Source organism: Felis catus, chromosome D3 (genome assembly GCF_018350175.1).
Source record: "Felis catus isolate Fca126 chromosome D3, F.catus_Fca126_mat1.0, whole genome shotgun sequence".
NCBI lineage: Eukaryota > Metazoa > Chordata > Mammalia > Carnivora > Felidae > Felis > Felis catus.
The window spans coordinates 75,038,737-75,052,560 of record NC_058379.1 but is presented as its reverse complement, the minus strand read 5'-3'; positions in this window follow the sequence as shown (position 1 = coordinate 75,052,560).

Sequence of the window (13,824 nt, the reverse complement as noted above, 5' to 3'; positions counted from 1 at the left end):
AGTCTTCCTGACTGAATCTTTGATGGAAAAACATAGATCTGATTGGTAGTCTATGTTATGCAAGACAATGAATATTTTAAGCTTGATTAACCCGACCTTCTTCAAATCTAGGCAAGCCTCAATGCTTCTAAATCATGCTCTTTGCCAAGACAGAAGGCAGATGGTTCCAGACCCTGCAACTGCATCAGAGAATCTGGTTTTGTAGAGTAGTTTAGCAAGATGGCCTTTGATCATGTTCCTTTGTATCTGATGCCTTCCAGACATTTCTTGAGAAAATGTTAACTAACAACTTTGAGGGCCCCGTCTATGTTAATAGGTGTTTTTGCAAAATGTAGCCTTTCCTTTTGCTCTGAATGTGCTCATAGTCACATCTGATTATATCAATACTTGCTCAAAATCTTTCAGTGGCTCTTTTTGTGGCCCTGAGGATAAAATAAGCTAACATGACCCTTCTCTCTCTGACCACCTTGTTTTTCATCCTTTCTTTATTCTACCCAACTTGCACTGTAGATGTTAACACTTCGTTCCCAGAGATTCTTGAAAGACTTCCTTCCCCTTATCCTTCTCTTTCCCACTCCCATTTTTTGAATTTGGTTAGGTGTCCCTACTGTGTCATTACATAGACTTAAACAGTTTTTTTTGCACTTCTCTTATAAGATTTACCATATTTCTTGTATTTCCTTGGTTGTCTTCCTCCCCAGCTAGACAATAACCATCTTGTGAGATTAGAAACCACCCTGCCTGTGTTGTTCCCCTTTGGAGCTCTTTACCCAGCACGATGCCTGGCACATGTTGGGCAATCAATGAACATTTGTTAAGTGTTTCAATTGTTTCTATTTTAGATACTAAGATTAAATGAGCACTTTTGTGTATTAGCCTAATGGTTTCTTCTTTTCTAGAAAAACATTTTAACTCTAATAAATTTATCTCTTTGCTAATCTAGCTTAACTCTGTTCTGTTTTGGACTCCCCTTTTTTCTAGAAGTTGCAAATAGCCTTGGTCCAAAGCATTAAAGCTGTCACCTAAAAAGTATAATTTAAAGTTTCTTGGTACCCTATAGGACACTGTCTAGGTTCTCAAGCCCTAGGACTACTTTGCAAGGAAGACCAGTTTCTAACAAAACCGTTGGAGTACTTGAATCTTTTAAACTGATACTGGGATGTGCCTCGGTGGCTCAGTTGGTTAAGCGTCCGACGTCAGCTTAGGTCATGATCTCACAGTCTGTGAGTTTGAACCCCACGTTGGGTGCTGTGCTGACAGCCCAGAGCCTGAAGCCTGCTTCAGATTCGGTCTCGCCCTCTTTTTTTCTGCCCCTGCCCCACTCATTCTCTGTCTCTGTCTCTGAAAAATGAATAAACGTTAAAAAAATTTAAACTGGTACCAAGATGTGCCTGCTTCAAATAAAATTCTATGGTATAGTAAACGTGATCATGGTTAAGTTCTGGTGCATAACGATTCGTATCTCTGACAGACTGGCAGCTAGGAGCACACACTCTGAAATGCTGCATCTTGATCAAGATATGGTAAAGTAGAGAAATTTAACCGGAAGGTAGGGCATAGAATCTTGAGGCTTATCCAAAGTTAGTCCTTTCAAAAGGAGCAGGCAGTTACTGTGGCTTCAAAAGGTTTTGCTCTTAGCCAACCATGATGCCTAAAATGCTTACCACCAGAGTCCTCTTAGATTTTCATTATTGCATCTAATAAACGCCTTTTCAAGGTTTATTTATTTTTGGGACAGAGAGAGACAGAGCATGAACGGGGGAGGGGCAGAGAGAGAGGGAGACACAGAATCGGAAACAGGCTCCAGGCTCCGAGCCATCAGCCCAGAGCCTGACGCGGGGCTCGAACTCCTGGACCGCGAGATCGTGACCTGGCTGAAGTCGGACGCTTAACCGACTGTGCCACCCAGGCGCCCCTCTAATAAACGCCTTTTTAGAGTAGAAACATATTAGCCCATTAAATCCATTCTCATGGATCCATTTCAGCCTAGATAAAATGGGCTACCTCTTCAAGGAGAAAGAATAAGACCCCAAAGAGATGAAATTGCAACAATAAATATCAGTTATCAAAAAGGAAAATTGGTAGGAACCTAAGGAAATGTTAACCTTGTAAGGATATTATCTGGAAGGAGGCCAGCAGCTGGGGGGTGGGGTGGCAAGAAGGACAGGATCTGGGCAATCATAGGGTGCTGTGTATTCGTGTCTGTGTGTGTCTGTGTGTGTGTGTGTGTGTGTGTAAGATCTGGGCTCCCGAGGCCAATGAAGAAAGTGCCTCCAGCAAGCTTCACCTCCTGGATTTTGTCCAGGTCCATCCAAAGTGTCAACTCCATGCTTCTCTAAGACAAGATGTGGGAGGGGCAAGACATAAATGTGCTTCAGTTTCTCTGGCTGCCTACCTTGCTAGTGAGTAAGCATCGGATTGATATAAACTATCAGGATTGATAAACCTATCAGATCGCTATACAACTATCAGATTGTGGGCATCATCTGGCTAACCTCACATTTTTTGACATCTTTGCCAAAAGCTCTCACACAGATATCAGATATTTCTCTGTGTCTGTGGAGCACATGTTCACTCGCTACCACTGAATTGGGACTAGTAATGTCCTTCTGATTTCTTTGCTTGCTTTTAAAACAGAGAAAAAAAATTGAGTTTCTGAGTCACGTTTGTCCAGCTTCCCCGTCCTCCTCTCCTTGTCCCGGTAGCTGCAGTATATTTTCTGTGATGGGTGTATGAAGTATGCAGGGTTTCCAGGTGAAGAAAATCCAGGGGAAAAATTGGACAGAAGACTGGCTAATGACCAGAGTGGGTTTAACCCATATTTGAAGTCTCACTTTCAGTAACTGGCGAGGGTGATACTTCTGGAGCGTATGAACCAGCTGGTATTAGCAAAAGTGTGAAGATCTGCTGATGGAGGAGGGGGCAGGGAAGGTTTGTGGGTGTGTTTCGAAGTCTGTTGGATGCAACTGGTTTAATTTCCTTTGTTCATCTGCTTCAGTGTTTGCAGTGATTTGAGAGGGTCGTTTTCTCCCCCCGCCAACACATTTGGTGAAGTCTGCTGATACTGTGTCACTCATTAGGCTGTCAGCAGTAGTAAATGTTGTACATTCCATTTACATCAGGAAATTTTCTCTTAAAGAACAATACAAGATACAGAGTCTGGTTCCAACCAGGGTCCATGCTGGAGAGATGGACGAAAAGAGACAAAGAGAGTGAAAGAGCAGGGGGAAAAAAAAACATGGAAAAAGAAAGACAGAGAGACGAGTCAGTGAGAGATAAAGAGAGAGTGCTGGTGAAAAAGAGGGGGCCGAGGGAGAAATAGAGGTTCCCAGAGAAGACAAAGACACACGGAGAGAGATAGAGAGCCAGAGCCAGACACAGAAATGGATGGAAAATAATATTATCTATATATGTAGTCTGTGTGTATGTGCGTGTGTGTGTGTGTGTGTGTGTGTGTGTGTGTGTGTGTGTGAGAGAGAGAGAGAGAGAGAGAGAGAGAGAGAGAGATTGAGCAAACTGCACAGAGAATTGTGGAGGGTGGGAATGTGGGAAGGAGAGAATTGGAGAGACAAGGGGGAGCAGTGGGGGGGGACAAGGAGGGCAAATCAAGTCAGGGGGACTGGAGGAGAAAGGAAAAAGAAGAGGATGAACAAGAATGAGGAGGAGAAGGGGAAGGAAAACAATATTCCGTGAGGAGGCAGTCTTATTCAATTAAGCCCTCCAAGATGTTTTGATGTTAGGGATTACTTAGATGGGCACAAGATTTTCCTACCAAACCAAATCCAGGAAGAAGAGAGGAGAAAGAGATGGCAGCTGACTCACAACTCCTCAGTGCAATTATATTCATCAAGGCAAGAAAGTGAGGGAGAAAAGTGGATAGAAAGAAACACTTCACAAAACTCTCTGAAAAAGTTTATATACAAGTTGATCTTGTTTCTACAATAATTTCTCTACTGAACAATTACCAGTGGAGAAGTTAAATCCAAATTTCCCACAGTTGTATCAGTGGGGATAATTTCCTCTGGAAGAAGCTCAAGACCTCTTTTTAAGAACCTGTCTGCATTGTCTGGCTCATATGGGTGCTGGTTGGACACTATGAGGTCCCCACATTGTGGGTATGTTCGAGCGGAGGCAGTTTTGGTCACAGGGGAGTAAAACCTATTCAAGTTGAGGATGAAACAAGTAATGGGAATCATCCTAGTACTAATCTGCTGCTAGTCTCAGGCAGAGCTACCACTTGTTGGACCCTTCCTATGGGCCAGGAACAATGATGAGCCCTTTTTAAAAAAAAAAAAAATTAATGTTTTTATTTATTTTTGAGAAAGAAAGAGAGACAGAGATAACACAAGTGGGGGAGGGACAGAGAGGGAGACACAGAATCTGAAGCAGGCTCCAGGCTCTGAGCTGTCAGCACAGAGTCCAACACGGGCTCTAACTCATGGACTGCGAGATCATGACCTGGGCCAAAGTCGAACGCTTAACCGACTGAGCCACCCAGATGCCCCACGGCAAGCCCTTTAAATGCCTTGTTTCATGATAGGATCACAGTAGTCCTATGAAGTGAATCTATTTGACAGATGAGGAGCAGAGGGGCAGAAAAGTGAAGTGAGTCACCCAAAGTTCTCTGGGATTTGATCTCAGGCAACAAGGTTGTGCTTCACCAGATACAGATAATAATAGCAGAAAAGATATATATATATATATATATTCTCATGGAGAACAAACTGATCATTTTCCCTCCAAGGCAGGTGGAGTTCTCAGGAAAAGAGTCAGTATCTGTCAGCTTCTCCTTTTTACTCCCAGCGCTTTGCGTGATGTTGTAGATATTAGAAAGATAGGACCATACATCTACCCTCAAGTCATATAAAAAAACCCCAAGTATCTTGGAAGACTGTTCAGTCTATCTGATTTATCCAAACTGGCGGAAGGTGATGAGTTACGTCATATCTGAGTTTGCCAATGGGACTGGCAGTGGAGAAGCCCTGGGCTGAAATGGGTGGGGCGTTGGATTCCAATGGTCAACGCTGAAACTTGACAGCATTTCCCGAAGTGCGTCCTGGTGAACGCTAGTTTTATAAGAGGTTACATGAAGGTAACTTTTCAGGATAAGAGATGTTGGGTTGATCACATGTTGGTAGGTTTCTTTACTCGGGAGTTTCTTGCTAGAGACCACGTATTTCTGCATTTGTGTCATTCTAATAGGATTGTTCTTGTCCTTTCATCCTAACTACCCAAATCCATCCATTATCCATTTTTTCTTAGCTGATTTTTTTACTCATCACATCCTGCCTGGTTTGTCACTGAATGTTTGACGAGTCCGTGTTTTACTTGGCCGCCTACATTGTGAGTTCCTTGTGACTGGGGAGGTGGACTGGCTGGTCGTTTAAATCTAGCATTGTGTTAAGTGGGTAAGAGGTACTCAATAAATATTGATTCATTGACACATCTGCATATGAAAAAGTGACGTGTCTCAGTTTGGCTTCCCCGCCCCCCTACCCCAGGCAGCTCCTGAGACACCAATTCGGGTACAAGTTGTTTATTTGGGAGGTGATCCCAGGAAGCCCAGACAGAGAGTGGGGAATTGAGATGGAGTGAGGAAAGGCAATAAAAGGTACATTAATGGATGGGTTACAGCTGTGGCCAACTGAGGCTCACGCCAGCTGCGGACTCTGACAGACTGTAGAGCACACATCAGTGTGTACCACTGCGGGGACATGAATTTGAATTATCTTCTACCAACTCGGTTGAGGGTTGGTCCCGGGGTGTTAGCCCTTGTGTACCCCCGGCCTGTGAGACAGAACGGATGGAGAACCTTTTAGGCAGAGAGACACAGGAAGCCATCAGAATGCATCAGACCGCTACTGCGACCCCTGGGATTGTGGGCAGGGCGCTAGTGACGATCTGTCACATTATCCAAGAACAGCATTATTTCACTGGCCTCCTCTAGTCCCAATAGTTGGACAATATATACTCATTCAGCCTCGTAGCAATAAATGAGCCGGGAATTTTTGCCTGGGCTAACAAATTAACTCAGGTTTTCCCTGCTTTTAGAACCAGCTGCTGCATTTCTCCCTACCTCGCCTCAGTGGAAAGTTGTCCTGTCAGCAATATCACAATGTGATTTCTTTATCAACGGTCATTACCAATTATTTCACAGAGAACTGATACTTCAGTAATTACCTGATTTTTATCTTTTTTTTTTTTATGTAGCCCATTTACATTTCACTATTGTCATGTTATGGTCTACCTGCCTACGAAAAGGCCTATATTAAAACCAGCAACCTTGCCCTAGCCTCCTGTTATTGCCCTGTGTTTTCATCTGTCATTTTATTTACCGTTCGGAAGAAGATCATAGCTGGTTAGGTGCTTGACAAATGAGCACGCGGCGATACAAGCCCACCTATGCGTGGGACCCTCCCCAGCTCTTGGGCTGGTCTGAATGCCTCATCTAACAGCAGGAGAGGATGATTTCCATCAGCGATGCCATAACCATCCTCAGCGTAACTAGCTCCTATGGGAAGCACGCCTGATTACTAATACTTATCATGCTTCCTGCCAGTGGCCAAGCCCCAGATCTCCACCTACTGCCACCTCCCATAGCGGCCAGGGCTGATGCTCCTTTTCCCTGTTGCCTTGATTGGTGCTTTGAGGAGGAATTCACCTCTTCTATCCTCACTCTGGAAACATTTTGCGATGGTCCTCCTATACTACTTGGCCCTTATGAATTTGTCCTCCAAAGACTTAAAACTTTCTGGAAGCCCCTGGAAGTCTTACTCTTCATCTTTTCTTTTCTCAGAGCACTCAGTACCGTGCATGCCGTACTTAGGTGTTCAGTGAATACAATGAGTTGAACCGAACCGGAATATGGACAATGAAAAGCCTCTCTCGCCCCTTTTCTTTATCAGCTGCAGAACTGGAATGCAAACTAGCTGGATGTCTAGTGGGCTTTCTGGGAGTGTCACAGCACCCCTACACCGGACACAGTCACTTTCACTATTCCAGGCATCAATGTCTAAAGAAGCTTTTTGCAAAAGAAGTTGAAAAAAAAAAAAGTAACCCGAGATGGGGTAGTGTCTTCATGGCTACCCATTAGCATTAGTTTGAGCTATAGGAAATTGCCATTGTTAAGGTCACATTTGGTAGTTCCTACCTAATGGCTTAATATGAATTAGTGGACTTATGGGCAGTTGTGATGTGGAAAGAGGAAAGCCAAGAGTACTGTTGAAAGGGGTTTGTAGGAGGCGGCACCAGGGAATGATGTTAAATGGAGGAGGGAGAGTAATGAAGATGAGTTGGGTACGTGACAAAGTGAGTCCTCCTGAACTGTATAATGTCACCTGAGGCCACTTGTCACAGCAGACCAGGGCTTCCAGAGGGTTGCTATCTTAGAGTATGTGAGGAAAGCCCTAGTATCTTTCTGTGTTTGTTTCTCAGCATGCATGCCTCAAGGGCGTGAAGCCAGGAAGGATAGTGGCTTTTTTCAAATAGAGGTTGTATCTGTAAGCCCTAACTCAACACAGGTAATTTTTGGCCCCAACTAGATGCTCTTTGCCCATGAATATTTGCTAGTTGGCATCACAAGCCCAAACCAAAACCAGATGGACAATACTCACCCCTACATTCTCTATTCACACATGGCAATCACCTTAAGCCATCTTTAAGATGAAAGATTCCAGACTCTGTACTCAATTTTTGAAATTGTGAAGTCTAACCAGAACCACAGACTCCACTGCCCCAGTGAGTCAAACCCCAACTGGCCAAGGCATTAACTTTCTATAATATTAATGTGCGACAATGCTTGGGGACCTGGATGCAACCCATGGTCCATGTGACTCTTAGATGTTTAAGGGCATGCTATAATGAGATCCTGCTGAGCAGAAGAGGAGGCGTCAGCATTTATATTAGGTACCAACAAAGAGTGCATCCGCTTAAGGAGGTGGGGTGGGAAGAGGAAGATGTGGGAATTATACATTTTACACAGGGTAGGGAAGAAATAGCACTTTTTTTCTATCCTAGGAACGTGCAGCCTCCCAAGATGGAATCTATAAACCAGGATATTTTAATGTTTCCTCTAGAAACTTGCTCTTTTAGAAGACCATCAAGCAATTTTCATGAACTTGCCTATTCTCCCTCACACCTGCATTGACAAGTGGAACTTTTCTTTTCCATCATAACCAAGAGACAGAAAACGGAGGTGTTAGGGGCCATCTGGTAATTCAGTAACACATATATTAATGTATGTGTGTTACATTTAAAGGCACAGTACGGTGAAGCAGCAAAAAAAGATGGCTTCTAGATTCAGCTCTAACACTAACTAGTGGTGAGAGCCTGAATTAACTCCTTAAGTCTTGGAGCTTGGATTTCTCACCTGTAAAATAACTGCATTAGACTTGGCGACCTTTATAGGAAAGGACCATCCTATTGCACTATTCTGTGATTCTGGGTTAAATTGCCAGACATAGAATTCTTTTCATCTTCAGAAAGTTATCATTACTAAATATATCTATTGTCCCCTTGTGAACGAAGGTAAACATTACAAGGAAAGTATTAACCAAGAAATAATCAAATAATTGTTCTTCTTGGCCTCTAGTATTCCTTATTTTTCCCTCCACTGCTATTCCAAATGCATGGTAGTGAATCAGTTAGAATGTAGGAGCCCATCTGCTTTAAAGCCACCTCTAATTTTATTTTATACAAAGAAGGAGAGGGAAGAGAAGGGGAAAATACATAGGCATGGCATAAAAGAACAAAAAGACCAGATCATTCTGCTGGGAGAAGGGAGTCATAGTTCTTGAAGCTTTAATAAAGACTTTGGGAAGAAAACATCCCCAAAGGAAGCTTTTTCCCCTTAGAACACCTAGATTAGTGTTAATTTTTCCTGTCGTTGTATTCCTTTCTCCCACTATATGGGAATTGATTCAGGGAAAGGACTGCACCCAGAGTACATAATAAACATCTCCAGGAGAGGTGGGGAGGACGGGCAGAAGCAGGAAGGAGATGAAGGAAAATCAATTGCTCAGTGCTGACAACTTCTTCTTGTAATAACAGTATTCTGTCACATTGCATTAACAGCACTTTGCAATTGTATGTGTTTTTGCTAACAGGCTGTAAAAGTGTAATCATATGAGCACTGAATACATTGTATTAGTGGGAATGATTCAAGGGGATGTGCGCTTTATTACACCAGTATGGTGCATAATGTGTTGCTTACTGAAGTGAGACTTATCATTTTAGTAAAAGAATATTTATTATTTATATGTTTGTTTGTCGTGGCGTTGGTGCCTTCCAGGGAAAGCGGCACATTTCTGTTGGGGGAAGATTTTCTCCCACTCATCCTTCTCTCTCCACTCTGTATATCTGAGCAATGTGACCCTGAAATTGGGATAAAAAAAAAATCACTCGGAGTACCGAATTCCCAACCACCTGAGAAAGCAATGGCTCTGCTTGGGTTTCCGAACAGCATTTGTAAAGCTAATGGGATTGTTGCTGTAAAGCATCTTCTGCAAGGGAAGTTGAAGGAACCAAAGGGGAGGAGTATCACATGTGGGAGAGAGTGACTGTGGGTTGGGCAGATACACCCTAAGGGATGTGCTGAGAAAGATGCGTCTAGAATTAGAGACAGTGTGACAAGTTTCATGCAGGATTCTTGAGGATGGATTTCTTGGCTTTAAGGAAGTTTGTAGGAATTTAACTGCTTCTACCCAGTGCTGGAATGCATTTGTGACCTTTCTAGATAGAGCCTTTTCTGACTTAGTTCTGAACTCTTGGAACACTGATTGTGCTATTGGACATTAGGTATACAGTGAAGTGTGCGCGTGCATGCACACACGTTCATGCACACCTCCTCGGCGACAGTGTCAGTCCTGGAACACAGACAGGGATTGGGCCTTAGATAGCCCCTCTCCTGCCAACGCTCAGCACAGTGTCCTGAGGTGTTCGGCAAGCAGCTCTTGGTTGGTTGACCTCAACCAAAATTGACATCTGGATCTGGATCTGTTATTAGTTTGCTAGGGCCGTTGTAACAAAGTACCACAAGCTGGGGGGACTTAAACAACAGAACTTTATTGTTTCAGGGTTCTGGAAGCTAGGAATCTGAGATCAAGGTATGTTGGCCATGCTTGTTCCTTCTGAGGACTGTCCCATGTCCTTTTCCTAGCTTGTGTGGTTTGTTGACAATCTTTGGTGTTCTTAAGCTTTTAGGAGCATCGCCCTGATCTCCACATTCATCTTCATATGACATTCTTCCTTCATAGGTGCCTGGGTCCAAATTTCCCCCTTTTATAACAACACCAGTCCTGTTGGATTAGGAGTCCACCCTATTCCAGTATGACTTCATCCTATCTAACTGGATCTACATTTTCAAATAAGGCACATCCTAATCTGGGGGTTAGGACTCAAACATACGAATTTTGAGGAAACAATCCAATTCATAGTAGTACTCCACCTCTGAGAATTGTGTATGCTGCACATTTTGAGATTTGTATGAGTTTCTCCTAAGCCTGATGCTGTCCATCAACTGGAAACAGCCTCTGCAGTTAGAAGTAAGAGCCAACACTTCCACTTACCATGTGGTGAGCATGGTTCCTAGTGCTTTACATGCATTTATTTATTTAGCACTCACAATGTCATTGTGAGGTAGGTGCTATTATTATCCTCATTTTACAGATGAGGAAATTGAGGCACCGAGGGATTAAGCAAATTGTCCCAAATGACACAACAGACTCAGGTTTTGAAGCTGCATGGTTTGGCTCATGAATATGTTTAACCACTGGTTATATAGCCCCTCTTCATTAGACAGATTTTGGATGGCTTCTTATATAACTATTTCCTCTTTTTATATAATATTTATATTTAAGTTTTCTGACTAGGGCTTTTTAACGCAACAGGAGGATATAATAAAGCACTTTCGGACTTTAGTCAGATGTGAGTCAGGTGTGTGTTTTCTTTTGCTGGCCTCAGTATGCATTTCCCAGGGGCTCAGGAGAACCCGCTTTAGACAGTGCCATCCTTTGAAATGGCTCTCCCGCTGCAGACTCCCCAGGAAGCTGTCCTGGGATTTCAGCATGGTCTGGTGGCAGAGGAAGTGAAGTTGGGTGTGGGCACAGTAGGGTGGTGCTGGCTAGGACTCCAAATTACAGTTCCTCAAAGTAATATGGTGACTTTGACTTTGCATTTGGGCTTGTATCCAACATTGAAGTGGGTCCAGTCTAGTGGATGGAGGAGGCCAGCAGATGACTGCAGGCAGGAGTAGCATTTGGAGGAATAGCATTTGGGTAATGAGACGATCTTGGCTCCCGTGGTTAGTGAATTAGAACAGGAGTCCTTCTAGTGTCAGAGGCTCTACACAGGGGTCTGGCTCCCAGCGATAGGGGCTGGTGAGGATGGCTAAGGGGAAATAACATGTATTGAGCACCTGTTGGACCTTCATAAAAAACCGGTGAGGATTTATTATTATTTCCATTTCAAAGTTGGAGCTTAGATGTCACCTAACCTACCTTTATACTCATAGCTAGCAAAGGAAAGAGATAGAATTTGAACCCAGCACCATCAGTCTGAAAACCTAGACTCATCTACTGTTATTCAGCAGGTTTACACAGGGGGAAGTGTGTAGAGCTGAGGGTATAGGCTACAGGCCATCAATGTCTACCAATCAGTGGGGCTGGGGGAAGAAAGGAGCTAATACCATTCATGCAGATGGAACCTTCATGGGCACGTTGCCCATGCATTGGCCACTTATGTGTGTTGGCCAGGTGACTGAAATGATGGATGTAAGTGGGACATAAGTGAGGATCAAGTCAGAATTGTCCCTAAAGGAGGCTTCCTTTCTGAACTTGAAGTCAATTTAAAAGGGGCCATATTGGTTTCTATTATTATTTAATAGTTTCCCATCTGGTTAACACTAATAAGCTCATCCTGGAAATAAATACCAGATAAAGTCTACAAAAGTCACCCTGGTTTTCTCCTTATGTGTTTCTAGCACAGAATTCATTTCTGCAGAAATCCAGATGTGCAACTCTTATGGTCTGATCACTGAGAAGGGGGATCACGAGCATGGATCGTGTATCCTTTACAAAGACAATGCCCACATTCAAAAATGCTCACCAAGGAAATATTTTTGATGATATTGGCCATGAGCACTTTATCGGGCTCCGCTGCTAACTCTTCAGTGTATTAATCCTGAGTTCTTCAGGCCCTGAGGGCACTATAATATACTTAAAAAAATTAAAAGTGGGTTATGCCATACTTTGATTTATGCTTGTTGTGGGGCCTCATATTAAATTATACTGAACTCCATTTGTGTGGCAGCACCATTTGATGCATAAAGTTACTCCAGACTTTGTGATTTTCCAACACCATTCTTTCTAATCAAGCAACAGGCATTTATTGTACACCTAATTATTATGTGATAGGTTCTGTGGGTGAATCAGAGGCACAACGACCAAGGTGATAGCCTCTCATGTCTTACATTCTTGCCAGGAGTAGAAGTCATTAATATGTGAAAGTTATATACCAGTGGGAGAAGAGTAGACGTCATTAATATGTGAAAGTTATATACCAGTGGGAGAGCTGAGCAACAGTTCCACAGAGTGGTTCTAGAGAGGTCTACAAAGTAGGAATGAAAGGTGCAAACATCTGCTCTAGGAACTCAGAGGAGGTGGTCCTCTTGTGAGCTGGGCTGTTCTGGGAAGACCCCTCTACCTGGAGTAGAGAGAAAACCAGACTTGAGTGGAGGGAAGACTGAATTTCCCACTCTCTAGTGTTGCCTGGAGGGTTTTGAACCTGACATTAGTATGGAGAAACACTTTAGGACAGTTATTTTCACCATCCCTTCAGCTTTTTATGATTTTTTTCCCCCAGAAGTAAAATCCTCTGGAGAGTTTTCATGGGTTATTAGTCTATCTTTACATGGGTTCTTTTTGGGCCCAAGGGTGTGTCCAGGGAAGAACCTACAGTAGCTGTTAGATCTCTGCTCTTCATTCTCTCCTCCCCCAGCCAGTGTGAGAGTGTGGCAGTCTTCCATTCACCTGGAATGGGGTTTCAGCAGAGCAGAAAGGTAAGAGGAATTGTAAAAGCCAGAAGGCTTGACAAGGCCTCCACTGAAAGACAACCTCACACAGTGTTTAGAAAGAAGCTAATTTTGTGAGGAGCCTGTTTTAATGCTATTATTTATGTTTCTCGACAATAGGAACAATGGTATTTTAATTCTAATTCAGTATCTGATGTAAGTGATGTGAGTGCCCTTTAAGATAACAAATCTCCAACATGAAATACCTAACTAAATTTTTTTAAATATTTATTCATTTTTTGAGAGAGAGCGAGAGAGAGAGAGCGAGCACGAGTGGGGGAGGGACAGAGAGAGAGGGAGACACAGAATCTAAAGCAGGCTCCGGGCTCTGAGCTGTCAGTACAGAGCTCCATGTGGGGCTCAAACTCATGAACTGCAAGATCATTACTGAGAGAAGTCAGAGGCTTAACCGACTGAGCCACCCAGGTGCCCCTGAAATATCTAACTAAAAAGAGATGACAGGTGGCTGTTACCCTGTGAACCTCACCATCTTTTACTGGCACTTGCTGGGATAAGTTAAACAAACCATCCTTCGATGTGGGAAATTCCTGAGTTAGTCCTCAAGGGCAATGCAAGCATTGAGTTACCTAGAACCAGACAAACGGTGGTGTCGTTGGCATAAAAGAGCTGCTGGAGATGGCTGATTGCTTTGTGTGATTTGAGGCTCTTGACTGTTGTTACCTAATTATCAAGGCTAGAAAACTTAGGTTGGTACAGAGCAATAGTGAAGCCAAGATCATGAGTGCTATGTTGTGGAG